This window comes from Herpailurus yagouaroundi, unplaced genomic scaffold, assembly GCF_014898765.1.
Source record: "Herpailurus yagouaroundi ecotype Mexico unplaced genomic scaffold, PumYag 162, whole genome shotgun sequence".
Lineage (NCBI taxonomy): Eukaryota > Metazoa > Chordata > Mammalia > Carnivora > Felidae > Herpailurus > Herpailurus yagouaroundi.
The window spans coordinates 32,465,478-32,479,820 of NW_024412403.1; the positions used below are offsets into that span (position 1 = coordinate 32,465,478).

The 14,343-nt window shown below is 37.4% G+C and overlaps 1 protein-coding gene across 9 annotated transcripts in view; it reads right to left on the bottom strand.

Moving 5' to 3' along the window:
• The window catches only part of ROBO1 (roundabout guidance receptor 1), a 1,150,898-nt gene that overhangs the window by 161,264 nt on the left and 975,291 nt on the right, over positions 1-14,343 (bottom strand). The gene's annotated exons all lie outside the window — the stretch shown is intronic.

Genomic DNA, 14,343 nt, shown 5'->3' on the forward strand with positions numbered 1-14,343 from the left:
CTTGATGGTTTGGGTGAATTTTTTTTTTTAAGTCAACGACTTAATATAGCAGAAAAGTATAGTTGTAATTTGATTTGAATCTTAACACTGCATCAGTGAATCAATGTATGTTTCAGATTATTTTTTCAATTATGAATATTGGACCTGTGGTTTTATGGTTTAGTTAGCTAGACAGAGACAGAGATAGAGATAGAGATAGAGATATTTAATTAAGGTACTGCATGGTTAAAAAAGAGCACTTCACCATTAATTTCCAAAATTTCAAAATTTTCTTTAAAGTTGGTATATGTAAATCATTGTAGGATATTATTGTTGCCAAGTCTTAAAGGGAAGGCAAATGACTCATATGGCAGTGGGTCCAATCTAAAATTTTGATTAAGTGTGGAAGACAGGGCTAACCTTAAAACGTTAGCTTATTTGTAAATCAAACTTCATGGGAGGACTAAAGTGATTAACTAAAAAAAACATTTTTTTAATTTAGATTATTAAATTTGCTATGAAAATAATTTACATTTGATGAGAAAATACTTATAAGTCAACATGTGTAATAATCTCTATTATTTTACTAACAAAGTTAAAAAGCTGCTTTTTCAAAATAATCATTTTAGAAGGGAAAGCACAGGAGGAAAAGTGTCATAAATAGTTCTCACCAAAGGAAAGAGAAAATAAAGTATATTTTTAGATTGTTATGGTAAGCATTAATATCTACCACAGGATCACACTGGTAAGGTGCTTATTGGAAATGTTCCGTAGTGTAAGATAAATATATGAGCAAGCCAAGGAGATACAGTCTCATTTTATCATGTATTTTAATAGAGGGCAACGCTAGTTAAACAGATGGCATTCAGGATTTCTCAATGAATTCAGCATCTGTGTGTACATGTTGCATAAATGCCAATTAAAATGTGTCCGAGTAAATTTACATCCCTCGCTGATAGAAAGCAAGCCAATCTTGCTGGCTCAGGATCAAGGTTAAACTTAATCATCTGCTGAACTTGCAGCAAGTTGCTCTCAAATTGTACAGAAATTCCCAGTGAAATAATAAAAACAGAACTCCTATTGATTTGTATTTATTTACATTCATAACTCATTTCTAAAGCCTTGGGCTAGAGCTCAAAGGGAAAAAAAGTTACTATTTGTATGACTTGGCCAACTACACTTTTAACCACATTTCCAACAAATGCCTCTTTGATTAAAATGCCTGCCTGAATAAATTTTCTTAACCTCCTCCTTGCAACTTCCTAGTTAAGATAATTTTGTTTAGAAATTATCCCTTCAAAATGATCTTGAACAAAGGAAAAAAGGCATGTAGCAAGCAGTCAGCCTATATTTAAATAGGAAAGATCAGTCTGTGCTTCAAGAGTGGCAGGCAGCCATGAAGTTATTTGAAATAATAATATAAAATTGGCCTCCCTTGACATCTTTTTGATACAGTTTTCTCCTCCCTCACCCCCAGTTCATATATACCTATCTAAGCCTTTGTTAGGCTACTTTACAAAATGAACACTTTATCTTATCATTAAAATTAATATTACACAGGCATTAAATATAAGGTTCTTTATAATAAAGTAATAAAATATTCAAGGTAAAAATGTTAATTGGAAAAAAAGCACATAAAGACATGTATGGCAGAGTTTCCAAAATTAAGTTCCAGAAACCACTAGATCAAAATGGTGTTAATATATATTTGTTTTAAAAAAGGTAAGACAGGGGCGCCTGGGTGGCGCAGTCGGTTAGGCGTCCGACTTCAGCCAGGTCATGATCTCGCGGTCCGTGAGTTCGAGCCCCGCGTCGGGCTCTGGGCTGATGGCTCGGAGCCTGGAGCCTGTTTCCGATTCTGTGTCTCCCTCTCTCTCTGCCCCTCCCCTGTTCATGCTCTGTCTCTCTCTGTCCCAAAAATAAATAAAAACGTTGAAAAAAAAATTAAAAAAAAAAAAAAAGAGGTAAGACATTCATGTTGGGAAAACTGTGTATGTTATGGCCACCCTTCGGGGAATCACAATAATCATTAGCATATTGAAGGATTGAGAAGTCCCACAGAAAAAAACTCATTTAACTTTGTTGCCCAAATATTTTCTAAACACATTGGACTAGGCCAACTGTACATTAATTTTTATAAATTACTTGAGGAACATCATTGACCTCTTTCTAAAATAAAATCCTTAGTAACATACTTCCAGAGAGGCTAGTGTAAAATATGTTTCTAATTTTGTAAAGACACATAACTAACGCAGATGTAAGTGTAGAAAGCGGAGGCATAAAGAAAAGATAAGTGCTAGAAGTAGTCATTTCTGAGAATGAGATTATGAATGATTTTAATTTCCTCCTTTGTACCTTTCCAAGTGTCTCATTTGTTATATAGTGAACTTATGTTGTGTTTATAAAAGACAAAAACATACACTGTACTAAGTACCATCTTATTTCATATATGACAGAATTCTACATGTGACCATCTCTCATCCCTCTACTGCAAATAGCTAAAAATCTGGCATTTAGTCTGTGGAGGTGTTTGTACTAAGAGATGAATGTCGTATAATCCTCGCAAAGCCTGGTGACAAGTTTTCACTATTTTACAAATGGAGAAACTAATATTTTCTTAGTACATGGAGGAACCAAGATTCCCTCCTAGGTCAGCCTGATGTTAATCCCAGCCTTTTACTCACTACACTCTATTAAAACCCAGGGGACAGGAATTACGCTTCATATTCGATAGTCCCAAAGCATATTGTCATACCACCATATGATGATAACCAAATAAAATTAATACTTCACATTTATTTTACATGCAAGGTGTGTGTGTATGTTTTAAAATAAAGTGAGAGGCTAAGAGAAAAATGACCAGGTGTACTAACAACTGCAAAGAAAAGATCTTTCCCTTCCCCCGCCGTTCCCGAAACCAGCCAGGGCGCGCCGGGTTGTAGTCTGACTTAAAGGCGGAACCAATCAAGTTTTGCTGAATGGTTTGAAATAAAGGCGGGAACCAATCAAGTTCTGCTGAGTGTTCAAATTTAAATGTCAACCTACAACAACTCTGTAACCTCAAAAAATCCCTAACTTGTTTGTGCCTGTCTATAAAAGAAGCTGTAAGATCCTTGCTCGGGGCCTCTTGCGTCACCGGCGACGAGTGCGCAGAGGACCGGGTTCGAACCTGCAATAAACGACCCTTGCCGCTTCGCTTTGGCTCTGGACTCTGGTGGTTTGTTTTTGGGGGGTCTCTCGAATCGGGGCATATCAAAAGCACATTTATTGAGAATGCACTGCTGTGCTAGGAACTGTGTTTATTAATTTTATTAGTTCCCATCTGAGACATATGAGTTTAATGCTATTATGATCTTCATTTTATTAGTGAGAAAAATAAGAGATACACAAGTACAAAACCCAAACCGTAAGTTTATAATTCTAAGATCAGTGCTTTTCTCACTAAATCATTAAAATATCACAGGAGGGATTGCTACCCAAATATGCGGCTTTTAAATTGAGTTCTTTCTTTAAGGGGGAGGGGGGGAGTTTAGAAGACAAATTTGGTTGAACTTTCTTACATCATAAGATAAACATACATAGATGTTTTATTCATTCTACCCAACTTGTTTCTTAAAATGATGAAATTAACTCGTTAGAAAAAGTGATGAAAAATCCATACCATAAATCTACTTATATTTTGATAAATGTTTAAATGTCTCTTTAAAGAAACATGTTTCCAAATTAAGATGGTAAAAAAAAGTAATTTGTAGCATTAATATTCTATGATTTTATAACTTAGAGGCTTGGACAGGAAAGAAAAACAATTTCATGATGGGTGGGTTTACACTCACTCACTGTAGGGTACTAGATAAATCCCCAAACTCATCCTTTTTTCATTAGTTATGTCTTCCTCCCTCTACTCACCCTTAACAAACTGTATCTGGCACATAGTAGGTACACAAAAATATTGGCTGTTAAGTATCATTATGATACATGATGGGGTTTAGAACACACTACTCCAAAACATGGCATACTGAGTATTTTTAGCTGAAGTTGGAGAAACCACAGGTAGAGGAAGGCCTCTCTGACCTCCCCTGCCACCCCTGAGGCAGGTCTTAAAACTGTCATGGGAGAAATGGCTTCCTACACCTAGACAAAGGGACTATCCTTATCTTGAAGATAGAGGGCCACCAAGAGGAATCTAAACAAATAGGTCTTGCCAATTTTCACCCAGTTTACTATTCTTAGCTCATACCCTTTTGTCCTATCATGTTTTACCATAATTTTCCACTCTTCATTGAACCTATGATAAGAACACTCAGGTTTAACCACTTCTTCAGGTCTTCATTTCCTTATGAAGGCTCCTTTGTCACATAAAACTTAAATAAACCTGTTTGTTTTTCTCCTGTTAATCTGTCTTTTTTCAGTCCAATTTATAGGGCCCCAGCCAGAGAACCCAGGAGGCTAAGCTCCAATGTCTTGTTTATCTTTGGATAGTTGGGATCTGGCACTGTTTCTTTCACAATAAGAACTGAAGTTGATATTTTTTGAATGAACAAAATAATACAATTTAATCCCTAAAACAATCCTGGGAGAAGTGGTCATTTCTTTGCTCATTTTCTAGGTTAAGAATTTTGCCCAAAGAATTGTAGCTAGCGTGTGGCAGTTGGGGCCCACATAGGTGGTTCAAATTCCAGAACCAAGTCCTTTCCATTTATCTAAGGACTACCATTTAGTTCAGCTCTGATACTACATACACATGGTCATGAAAAGGGCAATAATCAAAAGTAACTGCACAACTTAAATATTCCCACCATTTTTAGCATTTTCAAGGGTCATGATAATCCTTTAAAGTACGCTTAAATAGGAAACTCTTTCAAATGTTTCATTTTTTTATTGTAACCAAGAGAGTCACCAAAATGTTCTTTTTTTTTTTTTTTAATTTTTTTTTTCAACGTTTATTTATTTTTGGGATAGAGAGAGACAGAGCATGAACGGGGGAGGGGCAGAGAGAGAGGGAGACACAGAATCGGAAACAGGCTCCAGGCTCTGAGCCATCAGCCCAGAGCCTGACGCGGGGCTCGAACTCACAGACCCACAGACCGCGAGATCGTGACCTGGCTGAAGTCGGACGCTTAACCGACTGCGCCACCCAGGCGCCCCCAAAATGTTCTTTAATAGAAAATTATAATCGCTGGGCCACCTTGGTGGCTCAGTCATTAAGCATCGACTTCGGCTCAGGTCATGATCTCATGGTTGGTGAGTTCAAGCTCCACATCAGGAGAGCTCATGCCCCGCATTGGGTGAGCTGGAGCCCTGCTTCCAGGGAACACTAGCCCTACTTCGGGTAAAAATATGAGCCCTGTTTCAGGTGAGTCCTGTTTCTCTGTCTCTCTTTCTCTGCCCCTTGCTGACTTGTGCCCTCTCTCTCTCACAAAAAAAAATAAAAAAAATAAAAAAATAAATAATATATATATGTGATATATATACGTAATATATACACGTATTATATATGTGTAATATATATATGAAATATATATGTGATATATATATGTTATATATATATATAATCTCTGACTTTATTAGAAGAGCACTTTAACTTCTATATCTTGATAAACATAAGCTTTTATTAAAAAAGAAAAAAAGGATTATGCAGTTCAAATATTGCCCCTTGCTCCACAAAAGTTGAAAAACAACAATTAAATGCAACAGTTTCTTTTTTTTTTTTTTTTATTTTTTTTTTCAACGTTTATTTATTTTTGGGACAGAGAGAGACAGAGCATGAACGGGGGAGGGGCAGAGAGAGAGAGGGAGACACAGAATCTGAAACAGGCTCCAGGCTCTGAGCCATCAGCCCAGAGCCTGACGCGGGGCTCGAACTCGGGGACCGCGAGATCGTGACCTGGCTGAAGTCGGACGCTTAACCGACTGTGCCACCCAGGCGCCCCTAAATGCAACAGTTTCTAAAGCGTCTCTATTCACTTTGCATAGGTAAAAACATGCAGAGATGATATTCCTTTCACCTTGCTAAGCAGAAATGACTTGAAAAAGTACTAAACACTTATTTAGTCTATATTTATTGGTAATTTGAAAATACTCATTAGAGCAAGTCCTGAAATTTAAGCTTTACTTATAATTTTAATTAATTGGAGAGTGGATGTTTTCCAATTTTCCCACATTTCCTATAGTATTTGACATTTATAATTCTTGAGTCATACACTTCAAAAAAAATGCATTATGAGTACATATCCCTTTGTGCAGGATATCAATTTGTACCAATCATAAAACAATGCTGATTAAATGGTAAACCATCCAATAAAATTCTATCTTTTGGCCAGCTTATCGTAATAGGAGTTTTTCCACTAAATTACCCAGATGAACACAAATCTTGGACAATTATATCCCACTAGCTCATGTGAGTAATTGCTAGGGTGGAAAATTGCAGCCTGTATGAAGGTACAGATGTTCGTTTTCACATGACCAAACAAAATAGGGGAAAAACAGTGTCTTCTTCCATACTGAATTCTAAATATTTTGCTCTGTTCACACTTTTCTATTAAAGACACCTCTTTGTATTTCTGAAATATAAGTATAATAACTTAAATAAAATGAGACAAGTAACAGTGTTACATCATGCACTTAAGGACTAGTTATTATTTATTTATTTATTTATTTATTTATTTATTTAGAATACCACTGCACTCAACATCCAATAATGTGGACACTACTCTGCACAAAGAGCCAAAGTTACAGCCAAAGGAACAACGGCGCCTGACTTTATATTTGTGCAAAAATTGTGCTTCAGCTTACTGAAAGCAAAATACAAACTACATTGGCTTTAAAACACTCAGATCTTTCCTCTCTAGCAAGCTTGACTTGTTTTCTTTGGTGCTTCTTCAGGCTATACTTTAATCCCCTGGCCCCACTTTTGCTGTGTTGTTTACTGCAGAATCATTGCCTGGGCACCAGTTTTGGCCTTGTATTGAAAAGCGTTTTGCCTTTTTTTTTTTTTTTTTTTTTTGTCTTCTCCTTAGCTGTCTCAGCTATTGCTTCAGCCAGTTTCTGCTGAGGTCTGTGGACAGACTGCTCCAACAGCTCTCCGGATGGTTGAGAGCTTAGAATCTTACATCACAGAACTGACGAGTAGCCAAATACAGAACACAGCAAAGCTTCTTTCTATAAGCTTTCCACTTACGTACAATTCTATCCTTCTGAATTAAAGCACACTTGTGGGATCAGAATCTTATCCTGTGATTATATGGTATATTACTTGATACTATAGTATAGCATGTTATGTCTAATTTTAGTTGGGTCTTTTCCCCACCTATCTATGGATCCCAAGAAAGTTTTTTTCCACAGCACAGAGACTGGTATTGAGGACATAGTAGACACTAAATAAGCATCACTGGATGAATGACTGAGTGAATAAATGAAGCTCCCATTCACCATCAGGCACTGCTGTGTGAAGACATCCCTTAGCAGAGGGTCAATGGGCAATTAGTCTTGGTGGCCTTTAATGTTATCCTATAAACAACAAGTAAGTCTTTGGCTATTGCTAGCAAAAAATACGTTCATTTGCTGGCATAGGCTAGTTTCCTCTCAGAATTTATTTCTATTAAACCAGAATGTATCAATCTGGAGAGCACAGTGTGTTTAAGAGCAGAGACTCTGGAGTCAGATTGCCATGGGTAAGAAAGTCGGCTCTGCTGCTTACTTGTATTTCACTGTGGACAAGGTGCTTAACTGTTTTGTGTTGGAATCTTGTCATTATAAAAGAAAGACAATAAAGTAGGGATTGATAAAAACACGGTCACAGAATTGTTTTGAGGATTAAATAAGTTACTACATGTGACACACTTAAAATTATGTCCAGTATACTGAATAATAGCTAGAATTATTAGCTATTATGGTTTATATTAATGTAGTTGCATGTTCTAGTTAATAAATCATAGTGGACGCTGGGGCACCTGGGTGGCTCAGTCGATTAAGCATCCGACTTCGGCTCAGGTCATGATCTTGTGGTTCATGGGTCCGAACCCCACGTTGGGCTCTGTGCTGACAGCTCAGAGCCTGGAGCCTGCTTTGGATTCTGTGTCTCCCTCTCCCTCTGCCCCTCCCCCCCCCCCAAAATAAATAAACCATTAAAAAAACTTACATAAAAATAATAGTGGATTCTAATTCTAGGATAATTACTTTTTTTCTTAATTCTGTTGGGTGTTTGGTTAGAGTGAACTAGACCCTAAGAAGTTACTACCCCTAGGTAGTTAGTAGAAATTGTTTACTGATTATGCAAAGTTGACTATCGAATTTGTGATATATGCTAACCTGATTAGAATACAGATAAACTATGGAATCGCTTTTGGCTATTAATTAAAACAGTAGCAGTAACATCTTAACATAAGTAAACTATCGTAATTGATCCCACTGCCGAACATTAACTCCCAGTGAAGGAATGGGAATTTTCTATTTTTTTTTAACGTTTATTTATTTTTGAGACAGAGAGAGACAGAGCATGAATGGGGGAGGGTTAGAGAGAGGGAGACACAGAATCCGAAACAGGCTCCAGGCTCTGAGCCATCAGCCCAGAGCCTGACGCGGGGCTCGAACTCACGGACCGCGAGATCGTGACCTGGCTGAAGTCGGACGCTTAACCGACTGAGACACCCAGGCGCCCAGGAATGGGAATTTTCAAGAGACAGTGTACAGCAATGTCAATTTGAGGAGGATTTTTAAAAAGAGGGTCAAAAGGTATACCAAAATAGAAGAAATGGAAGGCCCATGAAGATATCCTCAGTCTCCTTCCTAATTTTCCCAAGTGCATATATACAATAACCATCTAGTACCACATCCATTTTTTACTATCTTATTTAAATACATAGATATCATTTTAACCAACATTTTTTATATTTGTCGTTGAAAGTCACGTGGAATAGTTGTAACCAAATCAAAGAGGCCCCCACAAAATTTACTACCGTTAGAGTAAATATCTAATCCTCTTTAGTGATTATTTCTTTTTTAACAGTACTTGATTTAAAAGAAAGTTAAAATGAAAACTTGTGCTTACTTTTTATATAAATATTTATGTTCATGTGTTACTGACTTAACATTACTTACATTAAAAGCCAAGGCTGATGGTAAAGCGACCCGTTAAAATAAGAAACAATTTCCAAAATGTGAAGTACCTTAGCTGCTGGAAAAAAAAAATAATAATAAGATGGACTGTAAAAAGTAATCTGAGCTCAGTTCGGACAAGGCACAGTTTGATCTTCCATGGTGCCATCTTTGTCTTTCTATTTTTCTACTTTCCTCACTCCATATTGCATGTATGCCCACATCTCTCCACTAAATACAAACATCCCTCAAATTTCCTTGAAGCCACTTTCATATCTTACCCCTTCCTTCACTGCACAAATGTTTCAGGTTGAGACACTGTCTCAGCTTCTTCCTTTGTCACCCTATTGAAACTCTTGCAACCATCATTATGTGGGAAGCTTCAGTACCTATAAACCCTAGCCCAGATTTCTGTCCCATGTCCTAAATCAATAGTCCCCACTTCTTCATACATAACATTTGCATGTCTTACAGGACTGAATCTGAAATATGCATGGACTTCACCAACACCACTACACGTCTAAAAAAGTAAATTACAGTAACCACTTTTATTCCTTTTTTATTTCCTATCTCTGTGTATAAGTAACCCAAGAAGTTTTAGAGCTGAATCCTGGCTCTATACTCAAACAGTCAAATGTCTCACAAAATTTTCTCCTAAACCAATCATTCTCTCTCCTACCCCAAATTCACGTTAAAAAATATCCTAGCCAATTTGTTTGTCTAGATTAACTTTATTCGTTTAATTCAGTCTAGGTGGCCTCAAAGCATAAAATATAACCCCAGGTGAAAACATAAAATTTCTAGAAAGGTGAAGGGATGGCTGTAGTTTTAAAGAGTTTCCCACCTGATTCTAACACAACACATCACTCCTCTCCCCCATTTTCTCTGTGCTCAAAATTGAAATCACCCTTCCACTCTCTTTAAATGGTTCTTACCCTCGGCTGCATGCTTGAGTCCTCTGGGGAGACAGGAAAATTCAGATGTCTGGGTCCTACACCCAGGGATTCAGAGTAAGTGTTCTAGGACGCATCCCGGTATTCCCAAGATACTATTGGCTCATAGTACCTACAGTGGGTGAGCAACATTCTGAGGCTATGTAAGCAGCCCACTGACATGGGTTATTAAGAGAAATTCTTTTGATAGGTATTTTTAAATATAATCCCTAAACTTTTTAATAAAATTTCATGCGATGTTTTAAAAGGTACACAATACTTTAGCACTGGTATATAGTAGTACATAATAAATAAACTTACAAAAACTGAAGTGTTACTTGCAATTTTTGCTACTAAACAGGTGTGTGAAGACTAAAACATTTGAAATTCTTTGCTGTAGATTCCAGCTCGCCATCTCTCAATGCAAACTATCTCCTTTATCTCAGTGCAAACTGTCTTCAAACTGGTCTCCTTTATCCAGGCCCTCTGTCTTACTGGGCCAGGTCATTCTTCCACTGGACTTATTTTTGAAACATGAAATATGATCCTGTCACTCACTTGCTTTAAAATATTTGTTGACTCCAAGTTACCTTGTTTAACTCCCCACTGATTGGTTAACTAAACAACCTATTTAAAGAAGAAGAAGAAGAAGAAGAAGAAGAAGAAGAAGAAGAAGAAGAAGAAGAAGAAGAAGAAGGAGAGGAGGAGGGGGAGGAGGAGGAGGAGGAAGAAGAAGAAGAAGGAAAAGAATATGGCTTTCAGTAGGCTACATGCACAATAGCAACAACATAAGCTAAGATCTGAAAAGCAGAATCCCAGTACCTGAAATTTATTCCTGACAGCAGTTAGCATGGTGAGATATGACCTCCTTTTTGACAAGGTTGTCCATGGTCTCTCCTGTGCTATGCAGTCTTTTTATACCTCACTGATGGCAAATAGGATTGAATCAAGATTTTAAAGAGGAAAAAATGTGCTCATAAAAGAAAGTGCAATGACACATCTTAACTTTTGTCTCACAGATTTTGCCACCTCTAAAATAAATTTGTTTAAAAACAGTTATCATGCTGGAGGAATTTAATTTAAAAGTTTTTTGATGGAAAAATAGATCTTTACCCAGAATCTTATATGGTAGTAATGTGACATGATACTTTAAAGGGAGTACACTGAGGGTCTAGGCTCTCTGAGCTAAAGGGTTATACAGAAGTCGTCATGATGTCAGGACATTGACAAAGATGTCATCATTCGAACCTATCTGGGCAATGTATATGTTATCCCTGCAGCCACCAAGTCTACGTCTGGCTGTTTGATGATGTGGTCTGAGCTTGAACTTTTGCTGGTTTTTCTGGCTGGAATTGAATGTAATCTGTGTGTCTGATATCTTTGAAATTACTTTCTGCCTCTCAGTTTTGCTGGAAGCAGCTTCTTTATTAGTGGAGTAGGAAACTGTCATATATAGGAACATTTGTACTATTTCTTGAGTCCACGTTTTCATGCTTTGAGTTGGCTGTGAATTAAAGATGGGTTTGATTTCGATCAGCTTCCTATATTCCCCCTCCCCCCAGTGTTTATCGTTATCTAACTTCTCTCACTAAATATACTTTTCCTCTCCCATTCGAGAACAAACACACTCCCAATGGGAGTTAAATTTGTTGGTTTAAACAGTCTATTGGTTCATCACTCCCTTTGCTGGGCTTCAACTTGCTGAGACCTGCACTGGGGCTCCTGATGCTTTGGTTTTCCCATCTGTTGGACTGCCTTCACTCACCTTGAGAGGTCACTGTGAGGCATAGCTCATAAATGTCATCATAAACTGCTCTGCAAAACTGCATTTCAACATTGGTGATGCCAGATTCAAAAGAGCTTGCTTGTGTGTATCTTGTTCAAAGAAAAATGTGGTGGCCTTTTGATGCTGGACAGCATAGTGAAGAGCTGGCAATCTTCACGTTTCCTATGGCAGCCTAGACTGCATTTTCTTTCAGCTGTCCTTGTTAGCAGTGGTGTTCTAGCATTCTTTCCTATTAATAGCAGCAAGCAGGCTTGCAGGTCAATTTTTTTATTCTCTGTTCCTTTACTTAGTTGGAAGGGCCTCCTTTCTTTAGTTTTTAAGAGCAGGGATTTTGAGACAGTAACCCCACCCTTCCATGGCAGGTCACGTAAATGCCTAGACACCACCCACCCCCCATGGGCAGCTGGCCCATTTATGCAAGAGAACAATAAGGAGATGGTTCCTTTGCTTCTGCTTCTTTGGCAATGTAAGAGAAGGAGGTGGCTGAAGCCAGACACGTTGGCTCCATGCACATGCCCAAGCCGTTTTCAGTCTCACCCTATTGAGCAACAAGAAGGCAACTGTCTCTATGTTAACATCACCAATGATGATGTTATAACTGGATTGGCTAGGTTTTTTCACTGAAACGCTGGCTTAAAGGGTGTGTCATGTGTCTGTAAAACATAAATGGAAAGAACCAAAAGAGAAGAGAGGCAAAGTGAAATCACTCCTTTCTTGGCAAGGAAAAAAAGATTCTGTTTTCGAATAAAGGCAATTACCACTATAGCTGAACAAAGAACTAGTCTGAGACACCAATCAATCACTTCAATATGGAGGTCTTTAGGTGTGTGAAACTCAGTCACATATAAACTGAACGTCTATGTAACTGTTAATTTATCATTCAGGCCAAAGGCACTTCCTACAATCATTTTCAAATTCTTCTGCCGAGCTAGAACTTTGCCACATCTGCTATTGCCGGCACTTTTTTGCTTTGTTGCCTTGGTGCCTGCTGTTCTTTCTTCGTGAAATGCCCTTCCAGTCTTTTTCATTTGGGGAATGTATATTCACTTTCTAAATTCCATGTCAAAGATCATCCCTACCTTTCCTGTGCTCCCAGGCAGAAAAGGTTGTTGCTGAGGGGCTCTGTTAAAATTCAGGCTAGCATTGGTACCTTTAATCATCCCAAAGCACTGTGACTTCCTTGAGTTGAGGGGTTGTTTCTTGTTCATTTCTGTATCCTTGGTGCTTTGTACAGGTCTACACATTCATAAGGGTGGAACTCACTCCCCTCTAACCATAGGGTAGAAATGTTTTAGTTGTCCAGATTTTAGATAATGATGATATTTGTTAAAAAGGGATCTGTTAGAAACACATGCTCTGGATTTTTGGTTTCATATAGTTTTTCCCGTTTTCATACAATCTGAGGGTAAATGTGGGGGAATTTATATTGCTTTCAAAAAAGCTGTACTCCATAATCAGCAATATCTTCCTTTCGAGTAGAATATATGACTGGCATTTTGCCATGTTGGTGAAGAGAGAGAGGTTCAGACATGGCTGAGAAAGCCAGTGTAAGCTGAATAAAAAGAAGAATGGGATCAAAAAGGCAGACTGTTGTCTTTAGTACAAAATGATGTTTCTTAAAATTGGGTGTGTTGCCCAAAGCTGCCTTCAGGCAGGTTTTACTTATGTAAACTGCATATATTCAGAATCTAGATTTCGACTGACCTTAGCTTCAAAGACAGGTATTTTTATGTGAATAAGCTCTTTCATCCATTTATTAGATCAATCATCAGTTTTCTTAACAATTAAGGCACATTTATCTCTCTGCATTCTTTTAAATATAGTAGAAGAAAAACAGTTCTGAATTAATCTAGTTCCTCTCAGTACTTTGTAGTTTAAAGAATTCCCTTAAAATTAAAAAAAAAATCCACATAATTTGTACAAAAATTTTAAAATGTAAATCAGCAGAGGCACCTAGGTGGCTCAGTCAGTTAAATGCCCGACATCAGCTCAGGTCGTGAGCTCACAGCTTGTGAGTTTGAGCCCCATAATTGGGTTCTCTGCTATCAGCACAGAGCCTGCTTTGAATACTCTATACTCTCTGCACTCTCTGCCTCTCCCCCAATCGCGCTCTCTCTCTCAAAAATAAAGAAACATTTGAATAAAAATGTAAATCAGCAAAACACACACCTATAGTATTGATATCTGGAGATAACCACTGTTAATGTATTTATTGGCTCATTTATCAACAGATATTTCTTGGTGTATAAACTTATTTCTAGAGATTTTTGTTGAATTTATATATACACTCCACACATTTTTATTCACAGAAATGGAATCATAATAATAATATCCTTAATGTACTATTAGTACTTAATGTACTATTTGTACACTTTTATTCCAGCCATTCTGTTGTATGATTATTTAACCAGTTCATTATTGTTACTTAGGCTGTTTCTAAAGTTTTATTATTATAACAAAGATGCAAGGAACATGCTGTAGATACTTCTCTGTCTTCTTGTCCAATTTTTTCTTCAGGAAAATTTTTAAATGAAAAATTCTGGCAAAAAAAAA